The sequence below is a fragment of the Eschrichtius robustus genome, chromosome 3, assembly GCF_028021215.1.
Source record: "Eschrichtius robustus isolate mEscRob2 chromosome 3, mEscRob2.pri, whole genome shotgun sequence".
NCBI classification, from domain to species: Eukaryota; Metazoa; Chordata; class Mammalia; order Artiodactyla; family Eschrichtiidae; genus Eschrichtius; species Eschrichtius robustus.
In genome coordinates, this window is record NC_090826.1 from 167,534,751 (window position 1) to 167,541,111 (window position 6,361).

The window sequence follows — 6,361 nt, forward strand, 5'->3', positions numbered from 1 at the left end:
GCTTTCTGTACCCTTGGATGAAATGGGGGACACAGGCATTCATTCCTAGCTCACAGGTCTCTGGTGCAAGTGTTTTACGAAACCATCCCAGTTGAGAGCAGAGGAAAGAGACAACCCTTCCTGGAAGCTGTTAATTTCCTTCACTGTCCGATTTCCGCTGGGCTCAGGGAGAAAGCTTGTCCACCCGTCCAGCAGCAGAGTGGGCAGATTTCTCCTCCAGCTGGTCTGCTGGAGGACAGCCCATCCTGGGAAAGCACCTCCTCCCAGGCGGGTGGCTAAGGTTCCCCTTCCCAGGCCTTTCAGCGACAAAGGCAAACCAGCCCTAAGAGAAGCTTCCTGCAGCCCTTCACAGAGGAGCCCCCTCGTCTCCCGGGAGTACCATCCTCTGGCCTGGGCCACACCCTCTTCTCTGCAGTCCTGGCAGATGATTCGTCAGCCTTCAGGGCCTCTGCACACAGGACTCTGCTCACAAAGGAACTTGGTGGTCCTGAGCTACTCATATTTACTTGTAGTTACCCATGATGATGACCACACCCGCCACTGGACAAGGTCCAGTTTTTTAAACCTGAATAAACACTCCTCTGTACTTTTCAAAGCCTCCCACATGATTCTATCTCTCTGGATCCAGCAAGATCTCATCTCTCTCTGACGGCACAATCCCTTCCACAGGAACTCACCAGTGCAGGCAGACAGACATACATCCTATCAGCCTCACTGATGCAGCGAGTCACCCAGCCCTGAGAGCAGGGGTGAGTCAGAGCAGCTGGGATTACCCACAGCTGCCTGGGGGCGGGCCACAGGCCTGTGTGCCACTAGGGGTGTGTGTGTATGTGTGTGTGCGTGTGTGTGTGTATGTGAGAGAGAGAAAGAGAGAGAGGGAGAGAAGAAGAGAGGGAGAGAGAGAGAGAGAAAGTGTGTGTGTCTCAGAGGGCCAGAGCAAAGGAATCTCTTTTTGTAGAATTTTTCTTTCTGTTTCTTTTTCTTTTTTCTTGGTCAATATTGTGTTTTTATTGGAGTATAGTTGATTTACAATGTTGTGTTAATTTCTGCTGTACAGCAAAGTGATTCAGTTATACCTATATATACATTCTTTTTTAAAATATTCTTTTCCATTATGATTTATCATAGGATACTGAATATAGTTCTCTGTGCTATGTAGTAGAACCTTCTTTTTGTAGAATTTTTCTTTAGATTATTTTCTCCAAGTGAAAAGAAGAGAAAATAAAGCATCTAGGTCATACCAAATCCATAGCCCGGATGCTTAAGAGGTGTTAGGGGCACAGTCTGCAGGTCCCGGGGATACTATTCCAAGCCACCTCCTTTTTTTTTTTTTTTTTTTTTTTTTAAATAAGTACCTGATTATTTTTTATTTTATTTATTTATATTTATTTATTTATTATTTTTGGCTGTGTTGGGTCTTCGTTTCTGTGCGAGGGCTTTCTCTAGTTGCGGCAAGTGGGGGCCACTCTTCATCACGGTGCGCGGGCCTCTCACTATCGCGGCCTCTCTTGTTGCAGAGCACAGGCTCCAGACGCGCAGGCTCAGTAGTTGTGGCTCACGGGCCCAGTTGCTCCGCAGCATGTGGGATCTTCCCAGACCAGGGCTCGAACCCGTGTCCCCTGCATTGGCAGGCAGACTCTCAACCACTGCGCCACCAAGGAAGCCCCCCAAGCCACCTTCTTAATTGAGCCCCTCCACGTGCATTATACACATTTACACATTTAATCTTCACCATTGGTCAAGGAAAATCTTATTTCCTCATATTATAGATGAGGAAACGGAGGCCTAGAAAAAGGGCAGCTAATATGTGATCGAGCCACAGTCTTGTCCAGTCTCTTTTTTCCTGGCTTAGGAGGGCAGAGGGGCTGGCGGGGGGCCACCTCTTTCCTAGGGCTGAGGCTGAGGAAAAGCCAGTTCTGTCTTCTCCTCCGTCTTTCAGGTCTGTGATCAGAATCCAAAAGAGAGCAAGGAGAATACGAATTCCACAGTGTTATAACATACGGTTTTGTTTTAAAGATTTCTCCCTGGCTAGAGCCGTTACAGGCCTTAGTCTTTCCTTATGACTGTAGAGTGAGGGTTGGATAGGCCTGTTGGATTCCACCAATGGGATGGGGTGTCCTGTGTGTTTCCAAGGACTGATGGGATAGGCTGTCCTTGGTGCTGCAAAATCTGGGAGGTGCTAAGAGTAGGAGGACAGAGGAAAACTCCAGAAAGAAAGCTTCAAAAAGCCCAGACAGTTTCCTGGGCCCCGTGATGATTTTACTTATCGGCTGGAGCTCAGGATATTATATCTGACCCTTGCCAAGAGGCCAGAGAGGCAGGGCAGCTGCTGCTCACCCACCAAATACCATCTCTGGGAGGAGTTTCCATAGAAGGGGTCCCCTAGTGATAGCTTTGCTAATAATAAGTTATATCTTGTATTTGTGGGGTCCTTTGCAATTTTCAAAACACTAACCATCAATTCTCTCATATCTTCAAATGGGGAAAAAATATCTACTCTGCAGAGTTCACAGAGTGGTTTGTAAGCATTGAAATCACGACGTGTGTGAAACTGCTGGAACTGGACCACCTCGGGTGCTGTCACTGTTCTCATCAGCAGCTGCATACCTTTCTCCTAAAGGCCCATGAGTCCTGGACACATGGGGAGCAATTCCTCTATTTTCACGCTGCCCGCTGCAGGGAAGGAGCGCAGGGTAGTGTGTTCTCTCTGTAGGAAGTGATAAGCTCCAGTGTCTGCACCAGGGGTGTTGGGAGAGGCGCTGGCCTCACCCATAATTTCCATCAGCACAACCCCCAAGTGCCCCAAATAAATACGTTTCTGAGCCCAGAACAGGGGGCTTACTAGGCAAAAAAACTCAAGACAAGCCCCAGTGCACCCTGCTTCATCTACCATCAACGTTTTCATCCCCAAGTCCTTCCCATGTAGAAACTGTAGAACTGCCCCATATATGCTCCAGCTCACGCGATGAGAAGGTGGAAGTGGCCCCCTCCGCCCTCCTGTGTCTGCAGGTTGGTGGTCGCAGTGCAATTGTCCCTACTGTGCCAGCTGTGGCAGAAACCAATTTCCCAGTAACGTTTACAGCTGTTCAAAAAAATGGTAAATATCACCGGTACTTGTTTGTTTACACTGTGATTCAGGTAACCACATTTTGAGAAGCGTGGCTCTATCTGGTCTCCTGGATTCATTACTTCTCCCAATTCCGTTCCTTTCTTCAGCCAATCAGTTAACAGGCTTGTTACCAAGAAGTGAAATTGAAAATGGTTAATAACCACCGTGGCCCGATTTACCCACCCATTGGAAGGGAAAGTGATGCCAGCACTGGTGTAGGAAACCTCTGCTGAGTTAGGTGCGTGGATTGGGGCAGGGGGCGGGGGGAGATCTGGGGATTGCAGAGAAAGGGCTGGGGGATCAGGGGGGCTAGAACAGTGGGGGCAGGGAAGGAACCAATCCTGTTGTCATAAAGGACAGCCACCCACCCTTATCTCCTAATCCCTTTGGATCTCCACATTTCCCGCACCCTGTTACATTTGTTGTTTGGCAGTTTCGACATGTTTCAGCATTTTTTCTCCTCTGTGCAATGTTGTATTCCAACCTGGGCTCGGACACAGCTCTCTTGCTGTTACTTTTTATCTCCTCCCTCTTTCGGGCACAGGGCTCGGCTTAGTGACGGCAGGTTCTTGCTGTCACCCAACATATTCATGGAACTTAGATTCCAGGAACCCTTCCTTTCCCTTCCCCTTTAGGCCTTCCATCAACGCAGCGTCTCAGACTGACCACACCGGGAACTCGAGCGTGGATCTGAGGCAAGCATCTTAAACTTCCTGCGTCTCAGTTTTTCCATCTGTAAAATAGGGATGATGACATCGGGGGTGTTAACAAAGTGTTATGTGCCAAGATGGAAGGAGACTCATAAATATAGCTTGGGTTGTTGATACAAATCAAGTGAGGCCTTGGGACTTGCTTTCTGTACAATGAGGCCCTGGACGCACTATAATTATTGAAGTGTTTCACATTTTGAGATCCATGTGACAGAATCCAGGGTTGGATGGAACTTGAGAGGTCTTCTTGTTTAGTGTTTACAAAACTTTACTTAGGGGAATTCCCTGGAGGTCCAGTGAATTAGGACTTGGCGCTTTCACTGCAGGGGCCTGGGTTCAATCCCCGGTCAGGGGAACTAAGATACTACAAGCTGCGAGGCGTGGCCAAAAACAAATAAATAAATAATAAATAAAGATTGAACCAATGACAGCAGGCTTACCTTGAAAAATATTTAAAAAAAAAAACACTGGCTCTTCTTAAGTTAGTGGTGGAACGTGGAAGAGCTGCGTCCTCCGAAGCGGTAAACCAGCACCTCTGTTTGTTTGTTTGCTTTGCCTCAGTTCCACCACTCCAAACCCACCCACCAAGGACTCTGAATCTGTCCACCCCAGGAGAAGCGAGACTTTCTGGCTGGGTCCCCCGGATTTGGGCCAACTTTGCGCCTCCAAACAAGCTTAGCATGATGTCTTTTCTTAAGCAACCGCCTTACGCAGTCAATGGGTTGAGTCTGATCACTTCGGGCATGGACTTGTTGCACCCCTCGGTGGGCTACCCGGCCACCTCTCAGAAACAGCGGCGGGAGAGGACGACGTTCACCTGGGCGCAGCTAGATGTGCGGGAAGCATTATTTGCTAAGACCCGATACCCAGATATCTTCATGCGGGTGGAGGTGGCGCTGAAAATCAGCTTGCCCGAGTCCAGGGTGCAGGTGCGGTTTAAGAATAGAAGAGCTGGGGCTTCCCTGATGGCGCAGTGGTTAAGAATCCGCCTGCCAATGCAGGGGACACGGGTTCGAGCCCTGGTCCGGGAAGATCCCACATGCTGCAGAGCAACTAAGCCCATGCGCCACAACTACTGAGCCTGCACTCTAGAGCCTGCGAGCCACAACTACTGAAGCCCACGTACCTAGAGCCCGTGCTCTGCAACAAGAGAAGCCACCGCCATGAGAAGCCCGCGCACCGCAACGAAGAGTAGCCCCCGCTCACCGCAACTAGAGAAAGCCCGCACGCAGCAACGAAGACCCAACACAGCCAAAAATAAAAACAAATAAATAAATTTAAGAATCGAAGAGCTAAGTGCCACCAACAGCAGCAGCAACAGCAGAATGGAGGTCAAAACAAAGTGAGACCTGCCAAAAAGAAGACGTCTCCTGCTCGGGAAGTGAGTTCAGAGTGGAACAAGTGGCCAATTCACTCCCCCATCTAGCACCTCGGTCCCAGCCATTTCCAGCAGCAGTGCTCCTGTGTCAATCTGGAGCCCAGCTTCCATCTCCCCACTGTCCAATCCCTTGTCCATCTCCTCTTCCTGCATGCAGAGGTCCTATCCTATGATCTATACTCAGGCTTCAGGTTATAGTCAAGGATATGCTGGCTCAAATTCCTACTTTGGGGGCGTGGACTGTGGATCTTATTTGATCCCCATGCATCACCAGTTCCTGGGCCAGTGACCACACTCAGTCCCATGGGTACCAACGCAGTCACCAGCCATCTCAATCAGTCCCCAGCTTCTCTTTCCACCCAGGGATATGGAGCTTCAAGCTTGGGTTTTAACTCAACCACTGACTGCTTTGATTATAAAGATCAGACATCTTCATGGAAATTCCAGGTTTTGTGAAGACCTGCAGAACCTCTTTTTGTGGGTGATTTTTAAATACACTGGGCTGGATATTCCAGTTTTAGCCGGGCATTGGTTAAAAGAGTTAGATGGTATGATGCTCAGACTCATCTTCTGATTAATGTCCTGCGAGGCATAGAAAGAAAAATGAAAGGCCTTAGAGGGGCCTGCCAGCCAGCTACATGAAATGGACAAACCAATACACTTAAGATCCTATCATAGTTTTAGGTCATTGGTTTTCCTGAGTCGCAAAGTGATCGAAAGCATTCTAGCCACGTGCAGCCAAATACCACCAAAAATAAACAAACAAAACTAAATTGTGAGGGAAAAGAGGGAAAGACATAGCCTTCTTAAGCAGAGGTGTTCCAATGTCTTAGCCAATCCTTGGATGAATCTTAGGAATGGACAGTGTCTCAAGCTCACTCACGTTTCATGACCAACTGGTAGTTGGCACTGAAAAACTTTTCAGGGCTGTGTGAATTGTGCGACTGATTGTCCTAGATGCACTACTTTATTTAAAAAATAATGTTCATAAGGAGTCAATATGTAGTTTAAGAGACAATCAGTGTGTGTCTTACATGAATGGTACATCTGTGGTTTTTAATCTGTGCTAGACTTCAAAACTGTGATCTCCTGTTATTGTATGCAACCTTGAACTCCACCTCTGCAGGGGTTCTTCTATGATTAAAGAGGTTATAATTATAAGTA

At 48.1% G+C, this 6,361-nt stretch overlaps 1 pseudogene; it reads left to right on the top strand.

Moving 5' to 3' along the window:
• The first annotated feature begins 4,499 nt into the window (after positions 1-4,499).
• LOC137760764 (homeobox protein OTX2 pseudogene) lies at positions 4,500-5,653 on the top strand (annotated as a pseudogene).
• The last annotated feature ends 708 nt before the right edge of the window (positions 5,654-6,361 follow it).